This window comes from Podarcis raffonei, chromosome 8 (assembly GCF_027172205.1).
Source record: "Podarcis raffonei isolate rPodRaf1 chromosome 8, rPodRaf1.pri, whole genome shotgun sequence".
Lineage (NCBI taxonomy): Eukaryota > Metazoa > Chordata > Lepidosauria > Squamata > Lacertidae > Podarcis > Podarcis raffonei.
In genome coordinates, this window is record NC_070609.1 from 70,230,788 (window position 1) to 70,252,222 (window position 21,435).

General features: G+C 47.0%; 1 long non-coding RNA gene across 1 annotated transcript in view; it reads left to right on the forward strand.

Moving 5' to 3' along the window:
- The first annotated feature begins 16,640 nt into the window (after positions 1 to 16,640).
- LOC128419693 (uncharacterized) overlaps positions 16,641 to 21,435 on the forward strand; it is a 31,720-nt gene continuing 26,925 nt past the window's right edge. The window contains exon 1 of the long non-coding RNA XR_008331898.1: positions 16,641 to 16,790. This is a non-coding gene — a long non-coding RNA (uncharacterized LOC128419693). The remainder of the gene's footprint in view (positions 16,791 to 21,435) is intronic.

Genomic DNA, 21,435 nt, shown 5'->3' on the forward strand with positions numbered 1-21,435 from the left:
ACGTGAAGCACCACTTTAGCTAATGGGGACTCCCGCTGCTGCCGCGCTGCCGGAGCACAATTTCTGTTCTCATCCTGAAGCAAAGTTCTTAACCTGAAGCACTATTTCTGGGTTAGTGGAGTCTGTAACCTGAAGCGTATGTAACCTGAAGCGTATGTAACCCGAGGTACCACTGTATTAGGGAAAATTGCATACAAAAAATGTGTGTTGTAGGGATAAAGGTAAAGGTACCCTTGACCGTTAGGTCCTTTCGCGGACGACTCTGGGGTTGCGCGCTCATCTCGCTCTATAGATAATGCACATAAAAACGCTGCTGAATTTTCATGAGACTGCAAACTGATGTGGAAATGTGAAGAACTGGCCTGAATACTATGGAGTGGGAAAACTGAGAGAAACTGAAATGGACAGATTTGTTCATCTCTACACATGGTTCTAATAAGAGAAAAGAATGCTAATTGAAGGGAAATGAAATTGATCACAAGGCATTGGAGTGAAAATGCACCTTCCACTCTCTCCTTCTGACAAAAGGTGCTTTCTGCAGCTGTAAGAGAAGCAGAAAGTCAACAGGTGCAGGGGGAAAGAAGGCTGTATCTCTGCGTTGTATCTGTTGAATTTCTTCCCTGCCATGCACCTTTTATAGCACCTCTGCTGAGTGTGGTAGTACGAAGATGATGAGTGACCCAAGCTTGAGATGTTGGTATGTCAGACTCACTGGCCTCCCTTACATTGTGCAGGGTACAACTGTTAGTTGTCTTCCGTGTTACTGAGGTCCGGTTGGGCATTTAGTGTCACCACGAATTCTGTACTATGCAACACTCTTTCGCCAGAGATTCAGCAGGTATCATTCCTTTTGACTTTGGAGACAGTTTGTTTTCTATTCCAATAGGCTTAAGAAGTTGTTAACGATTTTCCTGAGAAGCCAGTCATTTTAATGATTGCTCTGTATAGCTTTTATTTTATTTTTTAAATGATAGTGTACATTGACCTGATGTTTTGTGAGAGGGCGGTATATAAATACATTTATAAGCAAACAGACATCTGGAGGACCACAGGTTCTAGGGCTGCCTTATGTCCAGATTTTCCCAGACATTACCGGGATTTCAGTGGCAGATTGAATTGACCGGGTGCCCTGGTTTTTACTTTTTGAAATATGGCAACCCTACAGCTTCCATGTTCCTGACATAGCGCAAACCTGTTAGGTTCCAAGAAGGAGATTCCAGCCCCTTTGCTCCTCTCCTGCTCCTCTTAGCTCAGCACAGTAGCTAAGACAAGGGTTATCTTAGTCCAACTTACTTGCCCGCTGCTCCTCTTGCTTGCTCATTTCAAATCCCAACCCCTGATCACCATTCTTGCTTGCCCTGCCACCACAAACCCCAGCTTGCTCACCTACCACCCCATCATCCACCTGCCTGTTTTAGATTCTCCCCTCACCCTGGAGCATGTACAGGCCATCACCAGTGTGACAATAAAGGTAAAGGGACCCCTGACCATTAGGTCCAGTCATGGCCGACTCTGGGGTTGCGGCGCTCATCTCGCTTTATTGGCTGAGGGAGCCGGCGTACAGCTTCTGAGTCATGTGGCCAGCATGACTAAGCAGCTTCTGGTGTACCAGAGCAGCGCACGGAAACGCCATTTACCTTCCCGCTGGAGTGGTACCTATTTATCTACTTGCACTTTGACATGCTTTTGAACTGCTAGGTTGGCAGGAGCAGAGACCGAGCAACGGGAGCTCGCCACGTTGCAGGGATTCGAACCGCCAACCTTCTGATGGGCAAGTCCTAGGCTCTGTGGTTTAACCCACAGTGCCACCCACGTCAGTGTGACAATGGACTAGTGTAAATAGATATCACACATACACACACTTCTATATGTACATAGGAAGATGCTGCCCTTATCAAGTTAGATCATTGCTCCATGTAACTCAGTATTTATTATCCACACTGATTGACAGAAGCTCTCCAGGGTTTCAGACAGGGGACAATTCCCAGTTTTATATGCAGGTGCTGAGAGCTGAACCTGGAACCTTGAGCCACTGAGGTGCTGTACCCCTAACCTATGGTCCTTTCCCGTGCACATTTATAAGGCACACCTAGAATTAATTTTGAACGCACACTTAACATCCACACTTAGAAAAAATTACTGTAACATAAATTTAAATAGAAACACAGTACATCTCAACGTGTACCCATTTTCGAGATGGGGCATGTAATCCCAAAACCTGAGAGATGAGAACATGCACAGCCTTGCTCCCTTTGCTGAATAGCAAATGCCACATGTAAAATGCAAAGCCGTGCCATTCTGCCTTTATTCTCTGCAATGAAATGTATGGTTTTTGCCATTTAAAACGCCATTTAAAACACACACAAACCGACAACTCCGTTCTTTGCCAAGGAAAAAGAGAAGGCAGCTGTCCCCATGATAAACTGTGGTACTCCTGCAAGTACAGTACATCTGCAGCAAAACAAAACAAGAAATGTTTGCTTTGCCAATTTATTTCCAGAGTTAGGAAGTTTTGCTGCTTAACTGTTTCTTTCCCACCACGGACCCCAAGAAGCCTTGCTACTAAAGGCACAGCGCAGGAGGTGGGCCAATGCCTTGAGTACCAGCAGATGAAACCCAAAGCCCCTTTTGCCCCGCCTCTGCTTTCCCTGCACCCCCAGGGGATATTCCAGGCAGCCAGGAAGGAAGGGAGTGTATGTTCCAAAGAGGCAGCAGAGTGCAAAGTGGTTTGCAACTGACTGCCGAAGAGAGACTGTGCCAGAGCCTTTCGCCGGCTGGGCTTCTCCTTGGCTGCGGCCCAGTTGGGAACATGGAGCTGAGAGAGCTCCAAGGCCAGGGACAAGTTCATCTTCCCACAGTCCCTGTCGCTTTCAAAGGTCAAGGCTCTGTGCATTGAAATAGGCATTAGTGGCTGATTGTTTTCCCCCTACTTCCTTTGCAATTTTGTTTGCCTGTTCCTCTGAGGGTCTGTTTCCTCCTTAGGGCAGAAGAACATTAGCACAGTGTGGCGGTCAGAGAGTTGGAATCCAGGGTTCTAATCTCCACTCAGCCATAAAGTCCAGTCACCAGCTCTCATTTTATCCTACCTCAACAGTGTTGTTGTGATATTAATATGCAGATGTCTGTTTATATCAGACAGAACCAAAGACAGGCACAACCAACTACTTCTAGTCTTGTCTCCATCCTCCTCCCTACTGTGCTCTACAGAGACAACACTGGGACTAAGACAGTTCCACCACCCCAGTACAGGTTGCAAGTAAATATGTAGGTTGGTGGGGATTGGCTAGGAGCACACTGAGCTTTGTGAGGCAGTGCCCCATTTGCTCCAATGGCCCAGCCTCCACTGAAGGGCCATGGCTCAGTAGTCTGCTTTGCTATGGAGAACTGCTGCCAGTCAGTGCATGTAGTACTGAACTAGATGGATCAATGGTCCTATTCAGTACAAGGCAGCTTCCTTTGACACCACATTGAGCTCTGTGGAGAATAAAGGGTTCTTGTTGTTTTTTAATGTTATGCTCACCACATGGCTGATGCTGCAAATGGCACCCATACATCCAGTAATGGTAAAATAACCACACACACACACACACACACACACACACACACACACACTGCATGTGGAGAGCCAGTGTGGTGTAGTGCTTAAGAGCAGTGGACTCGTAATCTGGCGAACCGGGTTCAATTCCCTGCTCCTCCACATGCAGCTGCTGGGTGACTTTGGGCTCGTCACACGTCTCTGAAGTCTCTCAGCCTCACTCACCTCACAGAGTGTTTCTTGTGGGGGAGGAAGGGAAAGGAGATTGGCCGCTTTGAGACTCCTAAGGGGAGTGAAAGGCGGGATATCAAGTCCAAACTCCTCCTCTTCTTATGTGTAACAGGAAGGAGCCCAAACCAGTTCCAAGTTGGGGGGGGCAGGCCAAGCATTTCTCTGTGCCTCCTCCTCCATTGGTGGGAAGCACAACTCAGAGCAACACTAAGCATGTGAGTCCAGCTGCCATTTTTATTTCCCATAATGCCTGCAGTGTGCTGTTGCTCAGGAGCATTGTGGGAAATAAAAATGGCATCTGAACTATTTCGTTGTGTAGTGTCATTGCTAGGCACATTCAGGCCACATTTCTTCTGAAGGGAGCAGCAGCTGGGCTGCTGAGCAAAGCCAAGCTACCACTTAGCTTCTTTTCTTTACTTTTTAAAGAAAAAACCTCAATTACTCTGTTGAAATGTAAGTACACTCCCACCTAAAAGTGCTATGACACACACATACTCCATCTATCTATCTATCATCTATCTATCATCTATCTATCTATCTATATCTATATCTATCTATCTATCTATCATCTATTTATCTATCATCTATCTATCATCTATCTATCATCTATCTATCTATCTATCTATCTATCTATCATCTATCTATCATCTATCTTTAGGTGGAGTTTTTACACACTGCTCTCCCCAAAGTGTCAAGAAAAGTTGAGTTTAATCATTTGATCCAACACTTGTTGAATGTGCTTCGGTTATCACAGGCTGAGTCCCAGTAAGGCAGGTGTGGGGAGTCTCTAGCCCAGGGGCCAGATATGGCCCTAGAAGCCTCTCCCAGTAAAAGCACAAAATGCTCACCAGCCCTGCCTCAAGTGCTTTTACCTGGACAGAATCTATCCTTCCACTGTGATGATAATTCTTGCTTGCTTTAACTAAAATTAAAATCGAACTGAATGAAAAATCACCCAAATTCTCGCTGCAGAAGGAACTTAATTCACATTCAGTTCACCTGGAAATTACAGGAGCTACATTCAGGTATAACCCAGATATTTTTTAATTAATCCTGTGGATTAGTTAAAATCTTAATTAGTTCATTCCGAGCACTGAAAGAAAGGAATAATGGATGCTCAATTGATTCGCAAAGGAAGCTTAGGACTGAGAGGCTCAGATGAGAGGAATCTGTATTCCAAACGGAGTCTTTGCCTGGGAAGGAATGGGGTGATAGTTGTAGGTGATCCATGAAAAGACCTACTCTGCTCAAGGCAGTAGCAAAAATCTATCTCCATCACACCACCTTACCTCCTTTCCCACTACCATTAGTTGAAAAGCAGACTGTTGAATTGGTGTGAGTCGTGCGACGATGCAGGAATGTTGGTGCATGTCTGTGAGTCCATGACACTGGCTAACTTGAGAGATAAGTTGAGCAAGCAAGCTATTTATTTTTTTTTAGCTAGGGGTTTCCTTTGCACTCCAAATATCTCTCCTTCCGATTTTATCCCACCACCTGTTCTGGTGACACTTGCATTTTGTCATCTGCACGGACCTAGGAAGGCTCAGAATCCGAGCCAGATGGCTTGGGATCAAATATGCATGGAAACTCTTCCTGGTCCTGCTTTATGCCTGGAAGCAGAGCGTTTATCTGTGTCCGCTTCATGATACTAATTAAATACACAGATATCCTACACAGACCCTCCCTCTCACTTCCTAAAATATTGGAGGAAGGGAGAACCAAATATAGGACCCTATATTTTGTCTCTGCATCTAAATAAGTCAATGGATGTCCCAATTGTTCAATTACCCCTCCCTTTCCTTAGACATCCAGCAATCTTTCAGGTGGAAGGTGGTCCTGGCAATGGCTGCGTGGATTGTGTGCAGTGGCGCTGAGCACTTGCAAGCCAAGCAGCAATTCTGCCGTCCCCCAAGCCCAGGGCCAAGAGGGCAAATGAGAGATTAGCAAGTGCTAGCATGCAAATTCATTTCCTATCTATAGGGATGGGTGGTTCTCATTTCTACAATCTTAAATTCAGTTCTCCACATTTCCACAACAGTTTGCGATTTGTTTATTTTTAAAAAGTCCATGTTCATCAGCATATTAGTGCGAACTTCTCCTAAAATATGCATCTTTTGTGTGTGATATTTTGCCAAATATAAACATTTTTGCACATTTTTTTCAGAAATATGTACGGTTTTATGAACACTATACCTAGTTTGTGCAGTTTTGTATGAATTTCTTGGCTGTAGAAATGTACTGCAAAATTTTGAGAAGTGCAAATTTTGAAGGATAGCTGTGTTTCAGGTCACATATTGTTTCGGAAACGATATGAATTAGGTTGGTTCACCTTTAAATGTGAACTGAATCAACACCCCACCCCCACATACAAACACATCCCTACATATATGTATAGGCCACCCTATAACAAAAGTTATCAGTACTGGCTACAGAATAAAAAGGAGCAAGGTAAACACCCACTATGGAAAGGTTAATACTAATAAGTACATTGATAGGGGGTTTGGCTAGATGATTGTGATGTCATTCACAATTCTCCATGGTTCTACTATTCTAACATGTCCAAGAATATGTGCATCTGGGACTTTAAATTCCTTCTGCCCCAATGGACATAAAAGCATTCAGGATAACACATAACGCCTATGTTTGCAGAAGTACAACATTAGGACTCAAAATCAACCCTACTGGGTTTTCCCAAACACTTAAATTTCTTTTATGTATAATGGTGACTAGTGATTTTAATTCCCTAATCAATAAGCTTTCTAAAAAAGCTGCTACATCATCTTTTCCTTAAACTCTTATGCCCACCCACACTTCTGTGTTCTGGGTGCCATCCTTTTTTATTGATGGAACAGACAGTTTGGATTTTTACGAGACCATGAGGCATCAGATGGCTTGAGGACTAAAGTGTGGCAAGTGTGGTGGTTAGAGCTGGGGGGGGGGCTTTTCAGCCCAGGGGCCACATGCTGTTCTGTGCCACCTTCTGTGGGCCACATGCCAGTGGTGGGCAAGGAAAAAAGAGGGCAAAACAAGGAAAGCAAATGTTATCTTTCTTCAGTAGGCCAATTTCTATACACATTCACACTCCCCATCTGTATCCTCCATCCAGGCAAGCAAGAGCCATTATCAGAGTTCAAGGACTCATTCCAGCCAGGCAAAACTACTTAAGGAGGGTGCAAACCAGAGTCAATGAGGAGTATGACCTGGAGAGAAGGTGTGGGCTTGAGGGCCAGCCTGACGAGAGCTATTTGGTGATGGGCCCAAGGTTCTCTAGCCCTGTGCTAGTGGTTAAGAGCGGTAGATTCATAATCTGGGGAACCGGGTTCGTGTCTCCGCTCCTCCACATGCAGCTGCTGGGTGACCTTGGGCTAGTCACACTTCTCTGAAGTCTCTCAGCCCCACTCACCTCACAGAGTGTTTGTTGTGGGGGAGGAAGGGAAAGGAGAATGTTAGCCGCTTTGAGACTCCTTCGAGTAGTGATAAAGCGGGATATCAAATCCAAACAAATAGGAGCCTGCTGGGTCAAGCCAATGGCCCATCTAGTCCAGGAAAGCGTTTCTGAGGTGATAGCAAGAGCAAACACCATTTCTGAACGCTTGTTGTTCCTTCTTGCAATTTTAACTGTGAGTCACGGGAAGGTGCAAGTCATGGGATATTAGGAAAATCCTTGCTTGATCTCCCATAGTGGGTTTTAAGTAAGCTCCCAAGGAGATAGCAAGGTTTGTGAGGGTAGCATGTGGCTCTAGAAGACAGATGTCAAAGACTTTCCATCCCAACGGCCAGAGTTGCTTCTGAGGCTTTGTGACTGAAGTCACTTCCCCTTCCCCTATGAAATATACTCAGAGTCGCAAAGTGATTTCATGCTCTTTATTCAGCTCATAGTGGTGAGGAGGAATGAATGAATGTCCCCTCAAAGTATCTGCTTTATATACATTATTTACACAATGGGCTGCACATGATTGGCTAATTCCGGAATTCTACTGTAAGCCAATCAGCTTGTGGATTCACTTCAATCTGGAGCATGATTGGGTGGTTCCTTCCAACCAATCATACTGCTGCATTGTTCTAGGACCAATCAGACTGCTGCATTCTGAATCCTATTGTTCTAGGACTAATCAGACTGCTGCCTTTTGGATCCTATTGTTCTAGGACCAATCAGACTGCTGCAGTTTGGAGCCTATTCAACTCAGTACATAACACCCCTCCCCTCTAAGTTCCCGTCCTGCCCGGGAGGTCGCATTCATAGTCCTCGAGGTACGCTGGCGGCCTACGTGTGCGTTGCGGCCTGGGGTGTTCCCTGGTCCGGGGTTCAGGTTCTGGCTCGTGTTCCAAGGATGCTGGCTGTGATGGGGCTGTCTGGTCTGGCGCAACCGGCTCGCTCAGTCGTGGTTCTGGTTCCGGTGTCCTTTCGGCCTCGCAGGTCCTCTCTGTATTTACTGATTCTGCCTCTCCTGCTGGCCCCTCGTGCTCTATGGGCCTCACTGCCCCTCTGTTCCCTTGGGACTCCTCTGACCTTTCCTCCTCCTGGTTTTCTCCCGGGAATCGTCGCCGTATCTGGTCGCAGTGGCGGCGCCAGCATTGCCCCCCATCTGTTAGCACCTCGTACGACACGGGGCCAGTGACCCTGGTGACTGTGGCGGGTACCCATGCTGGGCCTGCCCCAAAATTCTTTGCGTACACTGGGTCCTGGGCCTCGAAGGTCCGGGGGTTCCTGCCTTCCCCCACCACTACCTCATCCTGAGCTCTATCGGGGTGAAGGCGGTCCAATCTGATTGCAAGGCGCCGACCCATTAGTAGTTCAGCGGGGCTCCGGCCAGTTGTTGAGCTGGGGGTGCTGTGCTGTGCTAGAAGGAATGTGGCAAGGCGGTACTCCCAATCCCCTTGCGTCATGCGGCGAAGGGTGTCCTTGGTGGTCCGCACCATGCGTTCTGCTTGGCCATTGGTGGCAGGATGGAATGGCGCCGAACAGATGTGGCGGATGGCGTTTTGCGCTGTGAAGGTTTGGAATTCTCCTGACGTAAATGCAGTCCCGTTGTCTGAGACGAGAGTGTCAGGGAGCCCGTGGGTTGCAAACAGCCTGCGTAGTACCCGGATGGCTGCGGACGTAGAAGTGGACGGTACCAGTGCGACTTCCAGCCATTTGGTGTAGGAGTCCACCACTATGAAGAATGTTTTCCCCTGAAAGGGGCCAGCGAAGTCCACATGCAGGCGTGACCATGGTGCTCGGGCGGACTCCCAGGACTGGACTGGGGCCCTTGGGGGATCTGGGCGGGATTCTTGGCAGGCCTGGCAGTGTTTGACCCAGGCCTCTATCTCTCCGTCGATCCCCGGCCACCACACATAACTCCTGGCAAGGGCCTTCATTCTTACTACCCCTGGGTGTGTCTCGTGTAGGGCTGTGAGGACCCTTTTGCGGAGGGGCTGGGGAACCACGACCCTGCTTCCCCATAACAGGCACCCCTTGTGGGCCGACAGTTCGTGTTTGCGGGTTGTGTAGCCGGCGAATTCTGGCCCGGGGCTGCTGCTGGGCCATCCCCTCCACACCCAGTCCAGGACCCGGGAGATGACCCTATCTTTCTTGGAATGGTGTGCAACTTCTTGTGCCTGAATGGGGCGGTCGGGAAGCAGCTCCAGGCTCATAACCTCTTGTGCAGGTGCTGGGTCGGGGCCTGTTTCCGGTAGTGGTAGCCTGCTGAGGGCATCCGCATGGCCCATCGCCTTCCCCGGACGGTGAATCAGTGCATACTGGTAGCTGGCAAGGAAAATTGACCACCTGAGGACGCGAGGAGACAGCACTTGGGGGGTCTGCTTTTCAGGGGCAAATAAGCCAAGCAACGGCTTGTGGTCAGTCACCACGGTGAAGGGCCGCCCGTACAAGAAATCATGGAATTTTTTTACTCCCTTCACGATTGCCAGACCCTCCTTGTCGATTTGCGAGTAGTTCCGCTCGGTTGCGTTGAGTGTCTGGGAAAAGTATGCCACCGGTACCTCTCTTCCATCCGGGAGTTGGTGTCCCAGGACAGCGCCAATTCCATAGGGCGAGGCATCGCATGCTAGCACCACCGGCAGCCTCTCGTCGAAGTGTGCCAAGACCGAGTTTGAGACAAGCAAGTCCTTGACTGCCTGGAATGCGGCCTCCTGGCGCTGGCCCCACACCCAAGGGGCCCGCTTGTCCAGGAGTCTGTGTAGGGGCTCTGCTACCGCCGCCTTGTGGGGAAGGAAGGAATGGTAAAAGTTCAATAGTCCCAAGAAGGCCTGAAGTTCAGTCTTGTTCTTGGGCGCTGGGGCATCACAAATGGCCCGTACCTTGTCCCCAGTCGGGTGGACCCCTTCTGCGTCCACCATAAATCCCAGAAAGTCCACCTGAGGCACTCCTAGTAGACATTTTTCCCGCTTCACCTTGAGACCCGCCGTCTGGAAACGGTGCAGAACGGTGCGGAGGCGGTCCTCAAACTCCTCTGGTGTGGGCCCGGCAATCAACACATCATCGAAGAAGGGGGTGACGCCAGGAATCCCTTTAAGTAGAGAGTCCATTAGATTCTGGAATATGCCTGGTGCCACGCTGACACCGAATTGCAGCCGCTTTACCCTGAATGCTCCTCTGTGCGTCACAATCGTCTGTGCCTCTGCTGTGGCCTCATCTACTGGCAGCTGTTGATATGCTTGGGCCAAGTCCAGCTTGCCAAAAATTTTCGACCCAGCCAGGGTGGCAAGAACATGGCTGACCACTGGCACTGGGTATGCATGGGCCGTGAGGGCCTTGTTTATGGTACATTTGTAGTCTGCGCAGATGCGGACTGAACCATTAGGCTTGACGGGCGTGACGATTGGGGTTTCCCAGGGGGCATTAGGCACCGGCTCCAGCACTCCTTGCTCCACGAGCCGGTCCAATTCCTCGTCTATACGGGGTTTCAGGGCGAACGGGACCCGGCGGGCCTTGAGCCTGACCGGTCGTACTGCGGGGTCAAGCTGTAGAGCAATGGGGGGGCCCGTATACTGTCCCAATTTCCCATCGAAAACCCCCGGAAATTCCTTGCATATGGCGTCCACGTCCACTTGTAAGCTAGTGTGGTTCACCCCGGTGACGGCTAGCCCCAGTGGTCCAAACCATGCCAATCCCAGTAAGCTAATGTAGGGGCCCTTGACCACAAGCAAGTCCAGTTGCCGCGTCCGCCCTCGGTATTGCACCCTGAAGGTCCCCACCCCCATTGTGGGGACCTTACGTTTTTGGAAGTCCCGGAGGGTGAATGGGGCCGGCCTGAGTTTGGGACCCCCAGTAGGACACAGTTTCCTTAAGGTCCTTGCCGAGATTATGGATAGAGTTGAACCCGTGTCAAGCTCCATGCGGCATGGGGCCCCCTCTATCTGTACGTCAACATAAATTTTCTCTACGTTGGGGTGGGGCAACTGGTATACCTGGAAGTCCGTGAGCTCTGTCGAGTTGCCTTGGTGCGTTGGGCCCCGGGACCTGGGGCTCTTGGATTGGTCATCTGATGCCTGGCGTCGGGTGGGCCGAGCCCGACACACCCGGGCGATGTGTCCCAATTTTCTGCACTGCCTGCACTCTGCGTTGCGGAAACGGCAGGTCCTCCTCTCGTGACTTTCTCCACAGCTTGCGCAGCTCCCTCCTTCTCGTCGAGGCAGCTGTGGTATGTGGGCTGCTTGAGTGCGCTGCTGTACTCGGTGCACCTCCTCCCTGTCGGATCCTGAGTCGTCGGTGAGGTCTTCGTGGTGGACCCTCGGTTGGGACAGCTGGCTCGGCCGTGCCTCTTGCGTCGACCTCTCGGCAGCTTCCGTTGCCAGGGCCTCCTCCAGAGCGACCTGGAACGTTAGGTCCTTCTTAGCGTAGAGGCGTCGTTGCAGCTTCTCATCCTTCAGGCCACCGACGAGGCGGTCACGAAGCATGTTCTCCAGCTCTGAGAAGTTGCAGAACCGGGCGGCTTGGCGGAGAGAGGTCACAAACCCAGTTATGGTTTCCCCAGGGGCTTGCCGCTTTGCGTAGAAGGCATTTCGACGAGCCACCACTGAGGGCTGTGGCGAAAAGTGCCCCTTCAGCTGTTCCATTATTGTTTTGTATGGAACAGTAGCGACGTCTTCAGGCGCAAGGAGGGCCCGGGCGATTTCAAACGTCTCCTCTCCGCAGACGCTGAAGAATATCGCCCTCTTCTTGGCGTCTTCTTCGTCGGTGACCCCTTTGGCTTCTAGGAGGAAGGTGAAACGGGAGGCGTACGCTTCCCAGTCTCCCGATGCTGGGTTGAACGGCGAGAAGCTGTTGTCGGTTGCCATTCTGAGTTCCTTGTGTCCCGGAGCTGAAGCCTGGATACACGGTGCGAGGCAGCGGTGCGGCAGGTGGCGGTGCTGCGGTGCTGTGTGTGGCAGTCAGCTCAGCGGGATCCCACCTTCGTCGCCAGTGAAATATACTCAGAGTCGCAAAGTGATTTCATGCTCTTTATTCAGCTCATAGTGGTGAGGAGGAATGAATGAATGTCCCCTCAAAGTATCTGCTTTATATACATTATTTACACAATGGGCTGCACATGATTGGCTAATTCCGGAATTCTACTGTAAGCCAATCAGCTTGTGGATTCACTTCAATCTGGAGCATGATTGGGTGGTTCCTTCCAACCAATCATACTGCTGCATTGTTCTAGGACCAATCAGACTGCTGCAGTTTGGAGCCTATTCAACTCAGTACATAACACCCTACATCAGTTCTGCCTCTCATTTTATAACTTTGGTCTGCAAGTGGTTAGGGCTGCTTTGAACCACCCATAGCCTTTCATATTCATTGTGGGGCCCATTTTTTATTGTGCGTTCATGAAGATTTGTGCTCATGATGGTATTGGGGCAGTTCTGTGTACTTCTGCTTTCAGAGGTGCATTTAGGGCAGGGCAGCCTGTTCCCCTGAGAAGTGTAGTTTGTTAAGGGAGCTTGGAATTACCACTCTGTGAGAGGTAAACTATGGTTCCCAGGATTCTTCGGCAGGGTGGAAAGAACGTGCTTTAAATGTGTGTTGTGTACGCAACCTTTGACAGTTGGTGTCACCCAGGACTTGATTCCCCATTGTATAGCAATTTTCAAATCACTTTACTTCCTGCTCACATTACAGTGTTCTCTGTGCTCACCGCTGTCAGGGATTGAACTTGGGACCTTTCTGCCAGTTTCCACATGGGCTGTACCACTGAGCAATGTCTCCTCTCCATACCACATGCACCCTGTCAAATCAGTGGTCCATTCCATCCAGAACTGTTTATTATGATTGGTAGAGGCTTTCCAGTATGTCTGAGGCAGGGGCGCTCTCTACTGTAGTCTCTTTAGCTGGAGATGTCAAGTATTGGTCCTGGGACCTTTTGGGTGCAGAACACGTGCTTTGCTACCAAGCTATGGAAATAGAAATGAGGTTACACTATAAAATCAGAATTCAGTTCAAAATGCTTGCTGGATTATTATTATTATTATTATTTTTAATTTCAGTAGGCAATGGAAGTTCAAAAGACCTCAATCTAAGCTGTTAAGGGCCTTGCAAATTAATACAAGAACCGTGAACCTGGGTAGGATATGGGTTTCACCATCCTTTCCACAAACTTTCCAGGAGCTTCTTATTGAAATTATATAAAATTAACTCCTGTTTCTCCAGCTCTCTGTTGGCACCCAGGAAGGAAATGGCAGTAACAAATCAGATACATCGGCAGCACATTCCGAGCTGCCTCCCCTGCAAAACTCGTGTCTGCCTCCTTTTTAAATCCTAAAAGCAAAATGCACCAATCTTTAGAGGGACAGCAGAAGGGAGAGGGAGGAGTTGGTCGGTTGAAAGGAGAAATACATTTAATCCCTTTAATATTTTAAAATTTAATTATTTCCAAATTAGGTTAGCGAGTCCGACAAGAATCCTGCATCTAAAGTACGGAGCCCAGGGGCAGCTTTGGAAAATGAGACGAGAAATTAATATAAAAAAAGGAACCCTTTCGCTTCAAGGCAGCAGACTGGAACACTGGCATTCCATTACTCTGTCTGTCTGCTGAATTCATTTAGCATCTGTGGCTTAAATAGAATAGCTCTAAAGAGGCATGCTGCAGGCTGCGCTTGGCTTGCTGAGGCATTTCCCTCTGGAGGAATCAAACCGCATCAGAAAGAGGGTTGCAATTAAAATAATTCGGTTTCCTGATAAGATAGCAAGAGGGTCAGACCAAAGGCCTGTCTAGTCCAGCGTTCCTCTGTCCCAAGCAGTAGACATCCAGATGTCCCTGAGAAATCCACCAGCAGGATATAGCAATCAGTTTATTTGTTGCTCTTTTTTTGTGTGCCCTTCTAAGGAGCTCAGGATAGTGTACAACATGCTCTTCCTCCTCCCCATTTTATCCTCAGAACAGCAACCCTGTGAGGTAGATTAATCTGAGAGACCATGGTTGGCCCAACATCATGCCGTGAGTTTCATGATTGTGGATGGATTTGAACTCAGGTCTCCTCTGTCCACATCCAACACTCCCACCAATACTCCACTGGGAAACAGCCATCTGTTCCTGTTTGCTCAGAAAGGCATCCCACCCCTGAACACAAAATCTGGCCATTGATGGATATGACCTCCATTATTTATTGGGAGGGCTGCAACAAAATGTTGCAATTTGTCCATCTCTAAGTTGGGGGGGAAGTATTTGATGGTCAAAAGCAGCACTTTAAAATTCAGTGCAGAAATTGATTGGAAGTCAGAGATAGAACAGCATGGCTATAATGTGACCATAATGCCCAGTCCCAGTTAGTACTGTATTTTTCGCTCTATAAGATGCACATTTTCCCCTTCAAAAATTAAGGGGAAATGTGTGTGTGTCGTATGGAGCGAATGCAGGCTCCTTGGCTTCAGCGATAGCAACGCGAAGCCTCCGAAGCGCAGTGGAAGCGCTCCCGCCGCGCTCTGGAGGCTTCGCGTTGCTTTCGCTGAAGGGTAGGTGCCCCTTCAGCTAAGGCACAGCACCCCTTCAGCTAAGCAGGAGGAGAAATGGAAGGGGCTCCGTTTCTCCTGCCGCTTCGCTGAAGGGGCGCTGAGCAGAGAGGGGGAGAATTTTTTTTCTTGTTCTCCCCCTCTAAAACAAGGTGCGTCCTATGGTCCGGTGTGTCCTATAGAGTGAAAAATACGGTTTAGTATTGGCATTCTGCACTAAATGCAGTTTCCAAACAGTCTTCAAAGGAAGCCCCGCCTACAGTGAATTACAGTAGTCTAACTTGGAGTTTGCCATGGCATAGATATTTTAGCCCAGCCTATCTCTTGTCCAGATAGGGTTGCAGCTGGCAGACCAAGCAAAGCTTGGAAACAGCCACTGTGCTGTGGAACTGTGTCACTGTTATATAATCCAGTTAAAAGCAAGCATTCCAACACAGAAGAAGGCTGGGGGGTGTGTGCAACTGTAGGAAGGTTAAAGCAGAGGCAGCATTAATTTTGCAACAACAAGCAAATTTGCCTTGATTGCAGCACCCCACTGCTTTTTAGTCTGTGTTGGAGATTATCTTAAAATGTTACTCCTCTTCAGCCTGGCATAGGTTTTTGGGTGATTCTGGGCCATCAAAGCTTTACAGCAGTTTCGGTTGTGATTATTACATAGACTCTTATTCCTGCTACTTGATGCTAGACAGCCAGCTGGAAGGAAAGGCAGGGGGCGGGGAGGAGAAAGATTCATATTTAATTACAAATGTTTCACTTCTGGGCATTTTCAGCAACATCTGGAGAGCAGGAGGATGAAAGATAACCAGCAGCACCTCCCACCAAGATCAGTTGTGTCAAGCTTCCTGTTCTAATCTGGCTGCTATCCCAAGATTTATCAACAGATACTAGAAAAATACTGTGCGAGTGTAAGGTAGCGTAGGGAGCAGAGTTGTGATTTGCAATGGAGAATGGTGTTGATCTGAACATACCATTTTGCCTGTATTTTGAAATTAAGCAAATTCTCCACGTTTGAAATCCACGATTCAAAATTTCTAAACAGAAATCATGTGCATGTATAAGTTTGCAGCGTTAATTGATTTAAATCTATTATCTATCTATATGTCCATATCCCAGCCATAAAGTCCAATGTTTCAATATGATCAGCAATGTAAATACAACTTGGTGAGAGCGCTGGATTTCCCTACCAAGAAAGCAAAATCCACCACTGAGGGCGCATCAAAATGTATATTAATTTATGCCATTGTGGAAGCACACTTGCTGCATCATGTATAGATGTACCTACTCATCTCTAGGGTTTAGCTCAATAAAAATGTCTCTATCGCTTTGTAGCAGAAGCTGGATGCCCACAACACTGATTGGCTAGTGTCTGTTATGTCACTTGTCCTTTCTGTTGAGCCTAGCATGGGTGGGTAAGCAAGGGCATTTGGGCAGCACCAGTGATAATAGATTTGTCCTCTGTGTTTCTAATACGTTTACAGTATGTATTTTTATTGCTGTATTTTCTTCCTTGGCATAAATCTTAGTCTGGAGTAAGTCCTATTGAACAATGGTGTGACTTACTACTGAGTCAACATACAGAGAGTTGGCCTGTTAGTCAATTAATCACACAAGTTCGCCTATTTATTAGTCACTTAAGTTTGCATGTAAGAAAAAAGTGAGAGTTTTAAAAATAAAATAAAGCATACTTTGTTTTTGAGTTATGATGCACATATATGTCACCCTAAGCATCACCTTAGAAGTAGAGATTTCATTTTCTCACACTTTCTCATGAAAATTCATCAGTAGTTTAGTGGGCATTTTTCCTAATATGTATATTTTTGCTAGCAATTTCCCCTAAAATAATGCATTTCTGGTATTTTCATTTGTAAGTACAGTCATACTTCATGTTACGTTTGCTTCATGTTACGTTTTTTCAGGTTGCATCCCACGGCGACCCAGAAGTACCAGAAAGGGTTACTGCTGGGTTTCGCCGCTCTTGCATGGGCACAAGCGCCAAATTGCACCGTGCACCTGCGCAGATACAGCGCTTCAGGTTGCGGGCTTTTCATGTTGCGAACGGGCCTCTGGAATGGATCCCATTCGCAACCAAAGGTACCACTGTACACGTTCCCTTAATAAGGACATTTTGTACTCTTTTTCTCTTTCTTTTGCTTGAGGAACTGCATTGCAATAATTCAGAGAAGTGCAACTTTTGAAAGGTAGCTGTGTTTCATTTCTGCAGATTATTCTGAAAGAAGTGCGAAATAGATAGGATTGCACTAAAATGAGAACCGAATCAAATTTCTCCCCTTAACTCCAGAAAGCTTTTTTTCTTTTTTCTTTTCTAGAAAAAAGCAAAAAGAGATATCTGAACCTCTGGACAACACTTATTGGAAACCGCAGGTGGGGAGAGTTGTGCTTGTGGACTTCCCATAATGGGCATATGATTAGCAACCATGAGAATGTTTGCTTATTTATTATATTTGTTTGGCACCGTTTGCAAGATGTGTCAAAGTGACTTGCAAAATATTAAAATATAGAACTTACCCAGCATTCATTTAAAAGGCATAACCCAGAGTAAAACAGAGGAATAATAAAAGTGTTCATCTATCAACTATATTATTGTCTGCTAGCCACAAAAGGCTATCAATGGCTACTAGCCATGATTGCTATCCTCTACCTCCAGTTGCTGGAAGCCACAGGAGGGAAGGGTGCTCTTGTGCCTGGTTCCTGCTTGCGAGTTTTCCCCAGGCATCTGATTGGACACTGTGAGGACAGGAGGCTGGACTAGACAGGCCGCTGGCCTGATCCAACAGCCAAGCTTTACTTTCCTTTGCTTCCCTGAAATGCTGTCTTCACCATTAATGAACCTCTTCTTATAAAGCACCTCAAAGCAATTTCACATTGCAACATATATAAAACAATTGCAGGTATGAAAACAATTAAAACAACTGCCGGTACAAAAGCAGTTTCCATTTCAGCTGCGGATAGTAAATCTCTTAGAACGATTACCGAAAGAGGAAAGTCCTTCCTGGCCATGTCTACCTCATTGAACATCTGCTAGTGAGCATGTCTGGTTCTGTGTACAGGGCCTCACCACTGTAGGCACTTAATAAATGCACAATATAGTTTATATTACAGTTACTAGTTGCTGGGCATGATTCTTCCCTCTCGACAGACACCTTTTGTCCCCCGTGCTTGGTGGGCAGCTAAGCTGGAATTGATCCAATGCCTGTCCTGTCACACTCTTCTCCCCCCCCCACCTCAAACCCTGTTTTATTTCAAGATTCTCCGCTCTTTACACGAGGTTAGCTCACCTGTTCCGTGGCAGTCACAGATTCAGCAAGCAAGCGTGGGTGTGCCTATGAGGAAAATTAATGGGAACCAGTTAGGTTTAGCAGGGAACCAGAACAATTAGGAGGTGACCTCCAGGAGCAGAAAATTGTCTTCCTATCAGGTAAACAAGCTCAGTCTTTGTTGTAAGGAAAGTAAAACCATTGAAAAGGTGGGAGACCAGGAGAGCCTCCTGAGGCAATGGCAGCAATACCACAGATGATTTTTTTCTCTTAGAATGATAGCACGAACGGCCCCTTTCGTACCTCTAGCACCCTGGTTATGCCGGAGAACAGGTTTGGTTTACAATTTTACCTGAAGAACTATTTTAACATAGGTATTATAAGTGCAGGGAAGAAGGTGTTTTAAAAAATGGTGCCAGTATTCATATATTGGTGAAAGTGCTGTGGGTGCCAGCTCAAAATGTCTGCCATGGGCAGCAGAAATGGAGGTTCCAATTAATCAGTACCAGGAAATATTGTCCCCCCAAAATCCCTGGATACTGTATCCCTTTTACTAGAAAGGGGAAAAATAGATTACCGTATTTTTTCGTCCATAAGACGCCCACATGTATAAGATGCCCCCTATTTTGGGGGACTCCAGTTTAAGAAAATGGGGGAAGATCTATCCATGTATAAGACACCCCCAAATTTTGGACATTATTTTTTTGGGCGGGGACCTAGCCTTATACACGGAAAAATACGGTATATTAATCCAAGTTATAGTGTCTATTGGTCCTACTTTCCACAGGACTGTGCTCTTTTTGATGGGCTAATATTCCTCTTTTTGGTGGACAAACAATTAACTCTTGGAAGCTGTCGTCTACATAAGGGCACAACAGTACTCTTCCTAATTCACATCACCAGGAACTTGTATTCACAGGTTGACTGGCTCTGATACTGGAGAAAGAACAACGCCATTGTGGCTGGCAACCTCTGATAGCCTTACCTCCCACCTGCCCCGCCCCATGATTTTTTTTCTAATCCTCTTTTAATGCCACCCAAGTTGGTGGCAATCGCTAACTCTTTGCAGTGTGAATGCCATAGTTTAACTATGTGCTGTGTAAAGAATGACTTCATGTTTGGGAAAAAACAAAACAGGGAGAGTTGCAGGGTTCTTGAAATTGCCCATCAACAGTTAGCACCTGGGTAGCAGATTGAAAAGATGCAGTTAGCCTCGTTTCAGTAAACCATAGTTTAGATTAACCACATATGGGTAAACTCTGGTTAGTCAAAAAATAGAAATGAAAGCTTCCAATCTTATGGCCATGGTGGAGGAGAGGGTTGGGTGGAAGCACACAGTCCCATGGCTCATTCATGCAATGTTATTCTATAGATTTAGTTTTATGTTTGAACAAGACCTTATTAAGATATAACCATAAGAAAGCTGGGGAGGACTTGGCATAAAATTCTTAGGGTTCACCTTTGAAAGAAGCATTTGAAATTAGGTCAACCTAAAACCTGCCCTAGCAACTTTTTATCTTGTTATAACTGTCAAAGGAGTGGAGAACTTGTCTACTGATCTGATTCAGTCTAGCAGACCATGTTTTGCAAGAACAATTTTAATCAGCTTGAGATTTCTTGCAAAGCGTTTTGCCTTTGAGTTCAGTTCTCAGACCACTGCCTTAACTTCTAGTCGTGTGCAAGAAGAAAGGGGAGCACAGGGGAAGAAGAAGAAGAAGAAGAAGAAGAAGAAGAAGAAGAAGAAGAAGAAGAAGAAGAAGAAAGGGGAGACAAAACCGGGAGGTCAGATTTCAGAGAGAGTAAGGAGGAGTAAATTAAAATTGTGTGTCTCCATGTTCAAAGTTGAGGAGCTGGCATGACTTGTGAAGTGCCACTCTGAGGCACACTTGTTGTGCATGCAAAACTATGCATAGACATGCTGCGAAGCACCACATGTAAGCCGACACAGTTTTGGAAGGATCAGAAAGCTTTTCTTTCGCAGCTGTACATTTCATGGATCCAAGTGTTTCCCTATCTTGTTGTCATCTAACGAACCACAGGTGGTGGCAGACACTGGAAAAAACCGAAAATCCTTGCGCAGATGGTGGGAAAGGAAAGGAGGGAAACTGCAGACATTGTTTCCAGACTCTGAAAGGCAGGGGTGGAGACTCTGGCAGCTGCAGCCCATAACGTCAGAGGCTGTGCTGGATAGCTCAGGAAATGCTTAATTCTGCCTGAAGCCCAGAAACGTCTTTAGCTGGGGACAGCTTTAAAATGAAGCAGAGGCACGTCAGGAAGCAGGCCTAAGGCTGAGAGACAGCCAGCAGTTAAAATGCCTGCCAGCAAGCAGTGGAGTGCAAGTGGGGCACTGCCCCGCTGATCTCAGTCTAGTGACGGTGGGAGAAATTTTATTCGTTTTGTATTTAAAGGCAAGCCTACCTATTTTGCACTTTCCAGAACCAATATGAAATTTATTTACAAAATAAATAAACCTTTTGAAATTAATACCTCTCCAAATTTTGCAATGCAGTTCTTAGAAACACATGCAAAAGTGAATACACTGGGGCAGAGTGTGCATATAAATGCATTCATTAGTGAAGGTGACATACAGGAATGCTTTATATTGGGTGAAATTGTTTTGCAGAAGTGTGTCTATCGGGCAAAAATAGCATACAAAAAAAAGGCTACATTGAGATAAATTTGCCCCAAAATGCCAATGAATTTTTCTGACTTTTAAGGTGAGGAGCTGGTGTCAAAACAGAGAACTGAACTTAAGACCAGGGAAAATTAGAAGCGGAGATAAACAAAAATCAACAGATTTGCCTATCCCATCTTATGAGTAGCCCTGGCTGCCAGCCTCCACATCCATAGTCTCAGTGTTGCCCTTGTAGAACTCAGTGAGGAGGTGGGAGAGGAAACTAGAATTAGTTGGCTTTGTCTGTCGTTGGGTCTGGTGCCACCTACTGTTGGTCTTCCTGCCCCTTCCTGTCCCACAAGTTCTGGTGGGCACTGGGCACTAATTCTAGCAAGTGTTCCTCCCAACTGCCCAGAAGGGAATGTTCCCCACCCCTTGATTTTGCCTATATACTTATAAATTAGCACTTGCACATTTTTATGCAAACCTGCATCCTCTTCTGTCCTGGGGGGGGGGTATGTTCTTCCTTGATTTTCTTCTTTTTCAATGCTTAATCCAGAGTGGAGTCCCAAAGATGTTTGGATGGCATCTTGTACACCTCCGCCCAGCAACCAAGCTGGTCCCAAATGTATTGCTCTGCTTTTCTTTTTTGGACCACATCAGTGATGCCAAGATCCGAGAGTCTTGTCATCTGGGCAGCACAGGACCTCCACACACACTGCCCAGGCTTGCGCCCCAGAGAGGTCACTCCAGTGCTGCTAATGCACTAAAAACAATGCAGGAGGCAGCAGTTCTGAGTTACTAGTCTCTGCAGCCACAGCCGTTTGACTTCATCCGTAGAGGCACA